The 14981-nt window shown below is 43.0% G+C and overlaps 2 long non-coding RNA genes across 2 annotated transcripts; both read left to right on the forward strand.

Moving 5' to 3' along the window:
• The first annotated feature begins 1854 nt into the window (after positions 1 to 1854).
• On the forward strand, positions 1855 to 4563 carry LOC147577750 (uncharacterized). Its single transcript, XR_015254449.1, has 2 exons — positions 1855 to 1914; positions 3648 to 4563. It is a non-coding gene; the product is annotated as an uncharacterized LOC147577750 (long non-coding RNA).
• Positions 4564 to 7147: 2584 nt separating this feature from the next.
• On the forward strand, positions 7148 to 10607 carry LOC147577751 (uncharacterized). Its single transcript, XR_015254447.1, has 2 exons — positions 7148 to 9347; positions 10486 to 10607. It is a non-coding gene; the product is annotated as an uncharacterized LOC147577751 (long non-coding RNA).
• Positions 10608 to 14981: the final 4374 nt, after the last annotated feature.

Genomic DNA, 14981 nt, shown 5'->3' on the forward strand with positions numbered 1-14981 from the left:
TGTGGCTCGCGAGTTCGAGCCCCGCGTCGGTCTCTGTGCTGACAGCTTGGAGCCTGGGGCCTGCTTCCGATTCTGTGTTTCCCTCTCTCTCTGACCCTCCCCCCATTCATGCTCTGTCTCTGTCTCAAAAATAAATAAACGTTAAAAAAATTAAAAAAAAATCATTTCACTTTTATTACTTCTTTTTTGTAATGTCTGCTAGCCAAAAAAACAAAAAAACAAAAAAACAAAACAAACAAACAAAAAAAAAAAAAAAACAAGGACACACCCAGAGCCAAACAAAGTTGGGTTTTTTGATGCGTTTCATAAAAACATGCATCATGGGGGACCATGTGGCGTCCCAGGAAGGAGGTACTGTAAAGGACCTTAAGGAGTTGGGGTGGGTGATATGGTGGAGTGGGGGCTCCAAGAAGCAGCGCCGTGCTCTGGCTTGACTGCTGTCAGGAAGCAGAGATGATTCCACTCCTGGGTCTCAGTAATTGTTATCCAGGAAGCAGGACAAACCATACTAGGTTAAAGTAGTGACTGGAAGAGAAGACGCCGTCTCTCGTGTTAGCCAGGTAGGGGATGTTGGATCCTTTTTGTGGTTCGAATGCGCTCCTGTTTTTGTCTGAGCAGACCAGATTACCGGCGCCGTTGTTTTTGTCTTGGTCCAGCACAGACACAGGGTGACCTGGCCTGATGGTTCAGTGAAATCAGTGTTCGGTAGGGCCAGCTGCGAGGGCCAGGCCGGCCCCACCTGCCAGGGGCTGCTCTCTTCTCACCATTCATCCATGTGCTTATCTCTCAAACACATAATACAGTGTGCTGTCTCTGTGACGGGCACTCAGTGATTTACAAGCCCAAGTTCATTTAATCAGATGCCACCCTAGAACCCTCCCTCACCTCAGGTGCCATGTCACCCTTGTCCTGGCTTCTCTCCGCAGCCTCCTACGGGCTGGTATCTGTGTGCTCCATGAGGACGGGGCCTTCTGTTTTTTTGGCTGCGGTATCCTCATTGCCTGGAACCTAGCAGGTGCTCAAAAACTTTGTTGATGATGCTGACGTTTAATTAAAGAATGTGTTGTCTGTATGATACATACATGCCCGGCCAAATCGCACCTGGTCTCTTCCAGTAGAAATTTTCCAAAGCTCTGATTCCCAGGGCCACTGTTCTAAAAGACAATTCGCGGTACTCCCATCCACCCCACCCCCCATTATCCATCCATCCATCCACTCATCCATCCTTTCATCCACTTGCACATCCATCCACCTGAGCACACATCCATCCACCCACCCACCTGACCATCCATCCATCCATCCATCCATCCACTTGCCCATCCATCCACCTGACCACCCACGCATCCATCCATCCATCCATCCATGCACCCACCATCTATCCACCCATCCACCTGCACTAGTTTTTATTGGTTTGTACATAACTTATTCGAAAGTGAATATCCTTAGAAAGTTTCCCCCAAATAAGTTTTCCTTTCTTGTTTTTCCTTCTCCGTGTGTTTACTGGGCTGCTGTGTCAGGTGCTTTGCTAACTAACACCTGGCTGGGCCCGTGGGTCCGGGAGGCAACACTGGCGTCCTGAGCGCGAGGTCCCTCCGCCCAGGAAGTGCAGGAGACAGCCCGGCATAGGATGACCTGGGGCGGGGGGCTGTAGGGAGGGGAAGAGGACTTGGGATCCGCACAGGGGTACCGCGAGCCACACCAGCCACCGCCGCGACTACAGGACAGGAGGGGGCGGTACCTGGAGGGAGTGATGGGGCGGGGCTGGGCAGGGCCTGGGAAGGGGTGACGTGACTGACGTGGCGCAGCGAGAGGGCACAGGCGGAAGGGGCGTGGTCAATACGGGTGAGGGGCGGGGCTAGGCGGCCTGTAGTTTAGATTGGGCGAGGCCTCCGAGGATAGCGCGGGTGGAGCCAGGTGAGTGAGGTGGAAGTCGGGAGGGACGTAACCTGGAAGGACAAGAAGGGGCGTGTAGGACCGAGCCCCGGGAGGTGGGAGGGATTCGGAGCCCGGGGCTGAGGGTGGGGACGGAACCCGAAGCGGGTAGTTTTTGGCACTTGGATTGTTGTACTTGATCCCTATAAGCATTCCTGTAATCAAGCCATCTGGTCTCGCGGGCCCTTCGGGAGTCACCTGTCCGCACCTGTTCCGAGTTATAAGGCATCCGAGGTGTCCACGTGTAAATTTCTGTACCGACCTGCGCGCTACCCGCGCTCCCGGACGACGACATGGGGAAGGTCTGACACAAACTGTCCGGCCGTCGCCGAGACTGCGGGGCCTCAGGGGCTCCCAGGCCTCCGGCCCTTTCCTGCCTTCTGGATTGCTGGCTCCAAACCCATCTCCGCCCAGGCTGCGGGAACAGATGACAATTTGCCCCCAGTGACCCAAGTGATTAATATTTACTGACACAAAGAAAGTACCACTTCCAGATAGCCCTATTCAGCTCACACAGGGATGCTTAAGATCGTGATCAAGCTAGTGTTAATTTGAAATACATATAAAAGAAATTATTTTTAATGTTAATTCATAGGACTCAAACCCATGCTAGATCTGTCGGGGTATATCAGATTTAAGGCTGTGAACTGCCCTGTCACTTATTGGGATACCCAAAACAAAAGGAATTGGTTTTATAGGGTATCCCTACATCAGATTTTAAACTCCACACTTTTATCATAAACTTTTTAAAGAAATTAAATCAGTATTATTTAGAAAGCAAATTCTGAGGCCCATTTCTGGACTTTATAATAGAAGTTAAGTGTTGTCATAATTGTACTCTATGGCTCATAATCAAAAGTAAATGAAAGTGGATGAATTTCACAGAACTACAGGGGGATATATTTTTGCCTTATTAAGGATTTTTATACTTGATATTTAGTTGTATTTTTGCACATTATTAATGTTTTTGAGTCATCACCTAGGAATAAAAAATTATTTTGAGAAATTGCTAAAAAAATTTGTCTGGTTTTGCTTTTTGGTAAAGGGCACTGTTGTACTGTATTGTAGGAATACATAACTTACAGAACATTCCCACTTACAAAATGCTGAAAAATATTTGTTCTTAATGTTCTGTACCATTTGATGGACTTTTGGCCACAGCTGCAAGTCAGTTAATGTTCATCCCTGTTGGGAAGACTTACATACACAATATTTCCCTGAACAAATGCACATCGATCTAATCTACAGCTTCTGGATAAAAATAAAATAAAATAAAATAAATGACAGTCTAACAATAGTGTGGCAATCAAAGAACAAAACTCAAATACACTTTGATGTGATTGTCATTGTGATTGTGCTGAAGATAGAGTTGTCTGACGCTGTAGAAATCACTGCTGCACTGGACCTACACTTTACTCTATATTTTTATTTCAAGCACAGGGAAGGAATGCAGGGATTTCAGTAGCTCTCTTGGAATAAAAGGAAACCAAGGGGAAGAATCCAAAGATGGGAGCGTTCTGGAGAAAGAAATCGATTATGTACATGATTATGTACAAGGAAGATGGATATTGCCTTATTGAGCTTTCCAATATTTTTCTTCTGAAGAGAAATATCCTCTGACTTAAAAAAAAAAAGCCTATTGACTGTTGTTGGCCATATCGTCATTTTTATAACATGATACAACACAATTTATTTCCCTTCTTCTATTTTATCAGACTAAAACAACAATGACAAAAGCGAATTTCCTCCAGTGTCCTTGATGTCGAAGTCTGCAATTCTACCATGTTTTGAGCTGGACTGGTAGCTCAGATTGGACTCAGATGAGGACTGTGGATTCCATTGTTTTGTTTTGTTTTTTAACATTTTTAATTTAATTTGAACTTAATCATGCCAGGGAAATGTACACTTTTTGCTAAACAGTGATAATCATATAACCACCACCATGATCAAGATGCAGAATAATTCCGTTCACCCCCCAAAATTCCCTCATGCTGACCCTTTGTGGTCTGTGCCTCCCCCTACACCCCTACACACATCCCTGACGATGCCCCCTCCATCCCTAAAGTTTTGTCTTTGCATGAATATCATATAAATGGAATCATCATACAGTATGTAACCTTTTGAGGCTGGCTTCTTTCATTTAGCATAATGCATTTGAAATTTACCTGAATCAATATTTCAGTTCTTTTTATTCTTTATATTCCATTTAGTGGTGTGTCACAATTTATCCATTCACCATTTGAAGGGCAGTCTCTGGCAATTATGAGTAATGCTGCGATACATGCCAGCATACAGATTCTGTATCACTTAAAAATTTTTTTCATTTGGTGGCACAAGAACAGACACTCAGATCGATGGAACAGAATAGAGAACCCAGAAATGAACCCACAAACGTATGATCAACTCATCTTTGACGAAGCAGGAAAGAATATCCAATGGAATAAAGACAGTCTCTTCAGCAAGTGGTGCTGAGAAAACTGGACAGCGACATGCAGAAAAATGAACCTGGACCACTTTCTTACACCAGACACAAAAATAAACTCAAAATGGATAAAAAAAGTTTCACCTGGGAGTAGGATTATGGGTTTTGGTGCTATTAGAAATGGTCCTGTCTGTGTAATTCCTTTTTTTTTTTTAATTTATTTATTAATTTTGAGAGACAGAGCAGGAGGGGCAGAAAGAGAGGGAGAGACAGACAGTCCCAGGCAGGTTCCACACTGTGAGCACAGAGCCCAATGCGGGCTTGATCTCATGAACCGTGAGATTGTGACCTGAGCCAAAATCAAGAGTCAGATGCCCAATTGACTGAGCCACCCAGGTGCACCTGTAATTCCTATTTTTAATTGTTCACTGCTAGTACATAAAAATACGCTTAATTTTTGTATACTACTTCATATTCTGTGACCTAGCTAAATTTACTTCTTAGTTCTAGAAACTATCTTGTAGATTCCTTCTAAGCACTGCTTTACCTGGAATCCACAAACTTTAATGTGTTCTATATTTTATTATTCAGTTCAAAATATTTTCTGATTTTTCTCATGACTTCTTTGACTCATAGGTTATTTAGAAGTGTCCTTTCTTATTTCACAATGTTTTGGTATATTCCAGATACCTTACTGTAATTGATTATTAGTTTCATTTCATTATAATTAGGAAATGTACTTTGCAAAATTTTAGTTATTTCAAGTTTGCTGATGTTTGTTTTATGACCCCCCAAAATGGCCTATTTTGATGAATGTCCCATTGTGCGCCTAAAAAGATTATGTATTCTATTGTTTTGGATGGAATGTTTTCCAAATCTCAAATTTTGCTGATTTTCTGCACTAGAAATTATTGATTATTGAGAGAAGACTGCTGACATCGCCAGGAATAATTGTGAATTTTCTTAATTCCATCATGATTTGCTCCATGGATTTTGAAGCTCTTTTGTTGTGCATGCACATTCAGGAATTGTATATCTTCTTGGTAAATTGATTCTTTTATTATAATGTCCTTTTGGATCCCCTTTTTATTGTTTCTTTTTCCGAAATCTACTTTGTCTATATTAATATAGCCCCTCCAGTTTCTTTTGACTAGTATTTTCATAGTGTATCTCTTTTTATCTTTTTGCTCTTAACCTAAGTCATTATATTTGTTTAAATATAGAATATATTTGGGTCTTGTGTTTTTAATCTAATCTGACAGTCTCTCTTTTAATCAGTGTGTTTAGACCATTTACATTTAGTGTAGTTATTGATATGGTTGACTTTAGGCCTCCCATTTTATATATATATTTTTTTCTGTTCTCACTGGTTTTTTTTTGTTCCTCTGTGCCCCCTTTCGTACATTCTTTTAAAATATTTTAATGTTTTTAGTATTTCATTTAAATTTATCTATTGGTGTGTTTTTTGTCCATTTCTCTTTGTATTATCTTATAGTGGTTGCTCTAGGGATTATGATATACATACCTAACTTCTCATGGTCTACTTAGATTAATACTTTACCAATTCAAGTAAAATATACACACCTTGTAAGCATCTATGTCCTTTTACACCCTCTCTTATATTGTAGTTGTCCTATGTATTATACCTATATTCACCTAAAATTCTACCAGACAATGCTCTATTTTTTTCCTTTCAGCAGTATACGTATTTTAGAGAACTTAAGAAAATAGTCTATTATATTTAGTCAGATACATACCATTTCTATTGTTCTTTCTTCATTCCTAAAGGAACTCCTGAAGTACCAAGTTTCCTTGCCTTCAGCCTACAGAACTTGCCTTCAGCCTACAGAACCTCATTTTAGTATTTGTTTGTAAGCAGTTGTGCTGGCAACAAATTCTCTTAGTCTTCCTTCATCTGAGAATGTCTTTGTTTTGCTGTCATTCCTAAAGAATATCTGCACTGAGTGTAGAATGTTGATCTGCTGTCTTTTGTCTTCCATAGGTTCTGATGAAGAATTCACGGTAATTCTGATTGTTCTCTGTACAAGGTGTCGCTTTTCTCTGGCTGCTGTCAAGATCTTTCATTTAACTTTGGTTTTCACCAGTTTATTATGCCTAATATTCCTTAAGTATACCCTGTTTGATGGCTCTTGAATCTGTAGATTTATATCTTTCACCAAACTTGTGAAGTTTTTGGTCATTATTTCTTCAAATATTTTTCCATACCAATGTCTTTCTCTTCTCTTTCTGGACTTCCAATGGCACAAATATTAGATGTTTTGATGTTTGATGTTTCCAGAGGCTCTGTTCAATTGTTTTTAATTATCTTTCTGTTTTTCAAGTTAAATAATTTCCTTTAATTTATCTTCAAGTTTACTTCTTCCTCTGTCATCCACATTCTGTTTCCTTTCAGACATTGTAGTTTTCAATTCTAAAGTTTCCATTTCTGTTGTATAGTGTATTTTTTCTTGTTTTTTTTTTTTTAGGTTTATTCATTTATTTTGAGAGAGAGAGAGATAGCAAACAGGGAAGGGGCAGAGAGAGGGAGAGAGAGAAACCCAAGCAGGCTCTGCTCTGTCAGCACAGAGCCCGATGCAGGGCTCAAACTCAGAAATGGCAAGATCATGACCTGAGCTGAAACCAAGAGTCAGACACTCAACCGACTGAGCTACCCAGGCACCCCTGTATAGTTTTTTTTTATTTTTCTGCTGAGAGCTTCTATCTTTCCATTCATTTGAAGTGTATTTACCTTCACCCCATGGAGCATAGTTTTCACCCCATGGAGCATACATTTTCCTGGATCTTCATATGCCGAACAGTATTTGATTTTGATGCTTTTGTTGTGAGACTCTGTGTCCTGCTGAAATCCTCTGGAGAACACTGACTTGTTGTTTAGCATACAGTTACCTGGCTAGGTTCCTACCACAAGTTCTATTTTGCCTTCTGTGAATGGTGGTTCCAATGTCACTTAAGTTTTTAAAACCTTTGCTGTGTTCCTTAGTGTCTGTTTCATGCATGTAGCACTCAGAGATTAGCCTGGGGTGCAGGCAGCTGTTTATGTTTGTAGTTCAATTCTCAAAGTCTTTGCTATGTCGCTCTGAGTCTCTCCTGCACATGCACAGCCCAAGGGCAAGCTGCGGACCTGTGCCCATTCATATGTAGAATTAAGGGATCTCCTTTACCAGCTCCCTCCTCTCTGTAATTCCCGGAACACTCTCTGGCTCCCAGGGGCTCCTTTCTCAGTCCTATGGCCAGAAATCCAGACTTTCTCTCTGACTTTGTTATGCTCTCTGCCACCTTGTAGATATGAGACTGGGGTTGCTTTCAGGGCAAGGCCTGGAAAGAGAAAAGAGAGAGATAGAAAACAGATTCTCCCATACTCTCTGGTTTGTGAGGATTGCTTTTCCTGGTTCTCTGACCCAAAAAAACAGAGCTGCAGAGTTTTATGACCAGGGCTGCCCTCAGGTCAAAGGCAGGAAAGAAAAGAGGAAAAACAATGAGAAACTTACCAGTCCCCCCTCCATTTTCAAGTTTGATTTCCTTACCAGTCCACCTCCTTGTTTGCTCTTCACATTTCTCACGTAGTCGCTATTTGTACTTTGATTTCCTCCCTTCAAGATGGGTCATTTGTTAGGAGGACTTAATAGTCACGGGAGTGGAGGCTCTATCTGAATAATCGTGTTGGGCTGGAAATTGCTTTTTCTTCCCCTTTTCTTCATGATGTCTCCATGCCACATTTTGTGCAGATTCTCAAATAATAGCTTTTGCATTCAGAACACAAATGAGTAAACCACACGTATACTCACCTCTTTTGCCCAGTTTGTAGACCAGATTAAGCTTCCTAGGAGGGGGTGCTCAAGAAGACACGTCCTCTGCACAAAAATTCATCTGTCGTGTACTTACCTTTACCCCACGGAGCATAGTTATAATATCCGCATTAAAGCCTCTGGAGAAAGCATCTGTTGTTCTTTTTACCTTTGTGAGGTCAATCTCATGTTTATTTTGCATTCTGTACCTCCCTGTCTTGCTCGCCTACATAGACAGAGCAGGATAACTTAATCGGTGAACATCAAAATGTATTTTAGAAAACCATATTTGCCTGCATTAGAATACAATTACATTACAACAGGAGATCCCTTTCCAGTAAATACAACTCCTGAGTTTACGTGAGGTCTGTATTAGTCTTTGTAGTGGCTTAGGGTTGGAGGGTCATTCCTGAGTTCTTCCTGTATGCAGGCCAGTTGTGTTAATTGTTTTTTAGAAGGTAAAATAGAGTCACTAGTTTGAAAATAAGAAATGTCGGGATATAGCTGAAGGATTCAGTGGTTTCTTTCCTGGTCATTGAGCCTGTAAGTTTCTAAGTATGAGTAGGTCTTACAGACCAATCAAAGAATGTTCCCCAACTTTACCTATGTCAGCATTTTTGTGCACACCTTTTATTTAAGATGCGCTAAAATTGACTCTGTTGTGCCTTATTCTCTTTCATCTCCTTTCCCACTTAATAATATGGCACCTATTAATAAAATATCATTATAACTAACCTAAGAAACATTATGTATTTAAATGTTACTTCTCTCTAAGAATCCTGATGTTGGTTTTGTTTGGATTGAGAATATAGAGTTCAATATAGAATCACAGCACAAGTGCAGACTCTGAGGTCTGATGACTCTTGTGAATGGATGGGCGGTCCCACTCACCCACTAGGCAACACGGACAATTTCTTAATCTCTCTGTGCCACAGCCTGCTCGTTTGCCAAAGGGGAATTGTAGTCATCCTTCTCACTGCAAGGATTAAGAGAGATGGTGTGAAAATGTGCTTGGCATGGTGCATGGTGTCGGCTCTTACTGTTGTCCTGTAGGTATGGAGACCGTCACCATCACCACTGTTGACTGACAGGCAGTGCTCTGGACGTGCTGGATGCTGGCGCCAACGTGCAGAATAAGACACACTCCCCACAGCGCTCCCTGATGGGGAAGACAGACACACAAACAGGTCTTCACCATGCAGGGTAGCGAGTACAGTAAGAGAGAAATCCTCCCGGGAGTCCCAGGCAGCAGTGGGTTCATAGCCTTTATGTTCATAGCCTCGCTGGGTGTATTTTTGGGTAACATGGATTCCTGGCCTAGGACATAAAGTCTGAATAGAGTTAGTTCCCTACTAAGGAGAAATTGGAGAAGAGGGTAGGGACCAGCATGGGAATGGCATGATCAAAGATGAGATCAAGCACAATATGTTCAGTGAAGCTACTTGAGAGAAACTCTGGGGAAAGAGATCATATTATTAATAAAGTAAATGGTGGCCAGTTTCATCAAGAACTCTCTTTTCTTTGACCAAGTAGAGACCCATGATTCTTCACACATGCTACTGTTTTGACATTAAGAACAAATAATGAGGGGCACCTGGGTGGCTCAGTTGGTTAAGCATCTGACTCTTGATTTCAGCTCAGATCATTATCTCACAGTTGTGGGACTGAGCCCCGTGTCAGGCTCTGCACTGAATGTGGAGCCTGTTTGGGCCTCTCTCTTCCTCTCTCTGTGCCCCTCTCCCCCATTCTCTCTCTCTCTCTCTCTCTCTCTCTAAAAGAAAAAAAAAGAACAAATAATGAAAGCAGGCTTTGCTGTAAAGCCTCCACAGAGCACTTAGTTTTTTTATGGGGTCTGTGGGGAGCAAAATAATTCTTTATTGTTCCCTTAAGAATTAGGACAGTTTTAAAACATGTCCACAAATTCTTTTATACTTTCCCATTGATAAATGGAGTATATGTGGCCTTCCCTCAAATCTGGCCTGGCCCTGTGTATTTATCATCTATGGCTGAGTAGCAAGTTATCCTAACACTTAGCAGCTTAAAACTGCAGACATTTATTATCTCAGTCTCTGATCATCAGGATTCTGGGAATGGCCTAAGTGGGTAGTTCTGGCTCAGGGTCTCAGGTTACAGTTATCAGCTGAAGCCTTGATCTCTGCTATATAGGCTGAATGTTTGTGTCTCCCCAAAATTCATGTACTGAAATCTAATCCCCAAAGTGATGGTATTTGGAGGTAGAGCCTGGAGGTGATTAGGTTGTGAGGATGAAACCCCCATGAATGGGATTAGAGACAAATCAAGAGACCTCTCTTGCCCTTCTGCCAGGTGAGGACACAGCAAGAAGATGGCCATCTCTGAAGAAACCAGACACCAAATCCACCAACACCTTGATCTTGGACTTCCTAATCTTCAGAACTCTGACAAATAAATGTTTGTTGTTCAAGCCACCCACTGTGTGGTCGTTTTGTTTTAGCAGCCCAAACAAACCGAGACAAGCCATGTCCAAGATACCTGGCTCACGTGGCTATTGGCAGGTGACCTCAGTTTCTTACCATGTGGATCTGTCCATAGGGCTGTCAAAGGGTCATCATGACATGGCAGCTGGCTTCAAGAATGGGGGTCGGTGGGTGTGGAAGGAGCTGCAGTGCCTCTTATTACCTAGTTTGGAGGTCACATATCTTCACTTCTGCCATGTTCTATTCATGTGTCATATGATAGTGATATATGTGATACGTGTGTCACTAAGTGCAGAGGAGGAGAATTGGGTTCCACCCTTGGAAGGGAGAATCAAAGAATTTGTAGGCATTTTTAAAAACCCCTACACCCTGTGACTTGCAACAAATATAATGCAAGGAATGGTACCGTGTGGTATCTGAGGCTAGGTCATAAAAGGTGATGCAGCTTCTTAATGGTTCATCGGGACACTCACCTTTGGAGATGTGAGTCACCATGCTGGAAGTTGACCACCCTGAAGTCACCATGTTATGAGGAATCCCGGGGCACTTGGGAGGCCATGTGGAGGTGTTCTGGCTGACAGCCCAGCTGGGTCTCCACTAACTGCCAGCATCAATTGCCAGACATGTGAGTGAAGAAGCCTCCAGATGAGCCCAGCTCCCAGATAGCATATTAACTTCCAGCCATGGAATCTCCCAGGTAAAGGGCCAGGCTTGGTGGGGCAGAGACAAATCATCCCCGTCTTAGTTTTTGATCCACAGAATCCATCCATAATCATATTAAAATAGACTGTCTTATGCCATGACATTTTGGGGTTGTTACACAACATTAGTAAGCGTAACATGGGTTAGTTTTCAATCCATACAGACTCACCCTCTGATGCGTGCCTAGAGGTTCCCTTTCCTATAGATTCTCTCCAGCTCTTTATCTGGTCCTTATTTCTTTGTCCTCTTGGATATCTCTAGAAAAGCATCTAAAATGATGACTGCAATAACTTCTACAATCCCTAAAAAGGAAATCTCACAAAAGCTGAGTTGTTCTACGTATAACAGGCTCAGAATGAATATTGCTGTCAGGCTCAAGTTTTATTAGATTCAGAAGTGGTTAAAAACTACACTCATCATCAGGGAAATGCAAATCAAAACCACAATGAGATGACACCTCACACCTGTCAAAATGGCTAAAATAAAAAACACAAACAAGTGTTGGCAAGGATGTGGAGAAAAAGGAACCCTTGCACACAATTGATGGGGATGCACACTGGTGCAGCCGCTGTGGAAGACAGTATGGAGGTTCTTCAAAAAATTAAAAATAGATGGGGCGCCTGGGTGGCTCAGTCGGTTAAATATCCCACTTCGGCTCAGGTCATGATCTCACAGTTCGTGGGTTCGAGCCTCGTGTTGCTCTGTGCTGACAGCTCAGAGCCTGGAGCCTGCTTTGGATTCTGTGTCTCCCTCTCTCTCTGCCCCTCTCCCACTCACGCTCTGTCTCACTCTGTCTCTCAAAAATAAATAAATGTAATTTAAAAAATTTTTAAAAATAGGGGTGCCTGGGTGGCTCAGTCCGTTGAACATCCAACTTCGGCTCAGGTCATAATCTCGTGGTTCGTGAGTTTGAGCCCCACATCAGGCTCACTGCTATCAGCACAGAGCCTGCTTCAGATCCTCTGTCTCCCTCTTTCTTTCTGCCCCTCCCCACTCGTGCTCTTTCTCTCAAAAATAAATAAATGTTAAAAAAAATTAGAAGTACCTTATTATCCTGTAATCACACTTCTGGGTATTTACCCAAAGAATATGCGAACACTAATTTGAAAGGATACATGCACCCCTATGTTTATTGCAGAATTATTTTCCTAACCATAGGGAACAAACTGATGGTTCCTGGAGGGCCATCCATTGGTGGGTGAGGGGGTGGGTGAGATAAGTAAAGGGGATTGAGTGCACCTGTTATGATGGGCACTGAGTAGTATATGGAAGTGTTGAATCACTATATTGTACACTTGAAACTTAACACTGTATGTTAATTAACTACACTGGAATAAAATTAAGAAGATAAGATCATAAGAACCAGTAGATAACCAGTAGAAAACTTAAGAAAACTTTAACCAGTAGAGAACACTAACCAGAACAGTTTCATTTCTTTCCATTAGCAAACCCACACACCACCCCCAGGAGTCCCAAACCCACCTATAACTATCATGTAGGTGAGAACTTAAGGAAAACAATTTGTAGCCACGGTGGGCTGCTCCCACCCTGAACACAGTTCTAACACAGCTGTTGAACATTCTGCCTCCCAAGAAGAAGCTTCTTGGTTTGCTTTCCTAAAGATACGGAACGATCAATAGCCATCGTAGAGTTACGTGTTCTCATTAAAAGACGGGGCTCACTGACAAGCTGAGGGGAGCAGGGCCTGCCAGGTGGCAGAAGAAACCGATGGCTCACAAAAGAGCTATTAGTAGTTGCCAGATAATCAATGAAGTGTTGGCATTAACCCTGAAGCAGAATTTCTCTTCCCCTTCAGTCTCCCTTCAGCTTCAGTTCTTAAGTCCATGCAGCCATTACATTACACACTGACTCTTTTGTGACGTTTTTTTAATTGTCAGGGAAAAAAATGGCAAAAATAAGTTCTCATTTGGCCGTTCTTGTAGGCTGTCAGCCTTTCTCTCTAGGTTGTCCCCTTTACTGCCAAGTAGCATGTGGTAGGATTTTGTCAGCATGACGTAAATCACTTGGCTCTTTTTCCCAGTTCTTAAGAGGCTCCATTATGGCATGAAGTGCCTGGACTTTTCCATTTGGGCCTCTCCCTGCAGACAGCACCCCTCAGTGAGCCTCTCTCCCACATAGCAGGGTGTTGGGATCCAGACAAACTCCTACGTTACCTTCGGACTCGGGCACATTTGTGTGATCCGCAGGCGAAGGCAGACATCAAGGAAGCAGAAGGATGAGTTCTTCTAATACTGGATGCGATCACACACAGATCAAGTTTAAATCTTTATCACACACAGATCAAGTTTAAATCTTTATCTGCAACAATGAATCCATTATTAAAAAAAAATACCGAAAATGTAAAAACATATTAGAAGTGAATTGAGATACTCATGAGTGATTGTTCTTTAAAAATGAAGTCAGCGGGGCGCCTGGGTGGCGCAGTCGGTTAAGCGTCCGACTTCAGCCAGGTCACGATCTCGCGGTCCGTGAGTTCGAGCCCCGCGTCGGGCTCTGGGCTGATGGCTCAGAGCCTGGAGCCTGTTTCCGATTCTGTGTCTCCCTCTCTCTCTGCCCCTCCCCCGTTCATGCTCTGTCTCTCTCTGTCCCAAAAATAAATAAACGTTGAAAAAAAAAAATTTTTAAAAATGAAGTCAGCCGGGTTGCTATTGTATGGCATTGACTTTCAGCTAAGCTCAGAGGGCAAAAACGACCTACCACAGGAGCAGTTGGCTTCTCTTTCCAAAGCCCAAAACGCAACTGCGGAAGATGTTAAGAATTCTGGTCCCGAGTCTGGCAGAAGTAGGCTAAGATTCTGGGGAATCATGCTAGGACACGAGCACATTAAAGGAATTCAAGGGCACCTGGCTGGCCCAGTCGGTGGAGCGTGTGACTCTTGATCTCGGGGTTGTAAGTGCAAGCCCCATGTTGGGTGAAGAGATTACTTAAAATCTTATTTTAAAAAAAAAAGGAATTCAAAGGTTCACCCCTTGGGTTCCCCCATCAACTGAAGATGCTGAACACCCCCAGCTCCTGCATCCAGGCACTGCTTTGTCCAGCCCTACTTACAGTTGATCTTGAACCTTTATATCTGTGTTAATGATCCACATCTGTCTCTCTGACCCCCTTTTCCATTCTGTGGAATGGAAAACTGTGTCCCAGCCACGCGACTCATTTTCACATACGTGGCACTTTGCCCTGAAGTGCAACAATTCTAAAAGAGCACTTAGCAGCCTCAGCCTTCTCGGCCCAATCCGGCAGTCCGCCTCTGCCCGGCGGCCCTCACCCCCACACCAGCCTCAACCCCTCTGATGCATCATCTGTGAGTCACTGTTCTCCTTTATGGCCACTGTTCCTTCAATGACAAGGTCCGGGTAGCTTTTCCCACAAAGCGTCTGCACCCTTCTCATCATCCCTTCTTCATTTTCAGTGCCGTGTCCGCTTCAGGGTCTCCATTGTCTGCAGAAGCCAACGCAGGGATCTGGCTGCTGAAAATCCTCTGGGCATCTCATCCAAGACAGTGTCTAAGGTGAAGGAGGTGAAAGTGCTGTGCTCCTGCCTCCTCGGACCACATGTAATGTTTGAGATTTCCACCTAACTTATTTTTTTTAATGTTTATCTTAGAGAGAGAGAGAGAAGGAGCAGGGGAGAGGCAGAGAGAGA

The sequence above is a fragment of the Puma concolor genome, chromosome C1 (assembly GCF_028749965.1).
Source record: "Puma concolor isolate L17-30 chromosome C1, mPumCon1.1.hap2, whole genome shotgun sequence".
Lineage (NCBI taxonomy): Eukaryota > Metazoa > Chordata > Mammalia > Carnivora > Felidae > Puma > Puma concolor.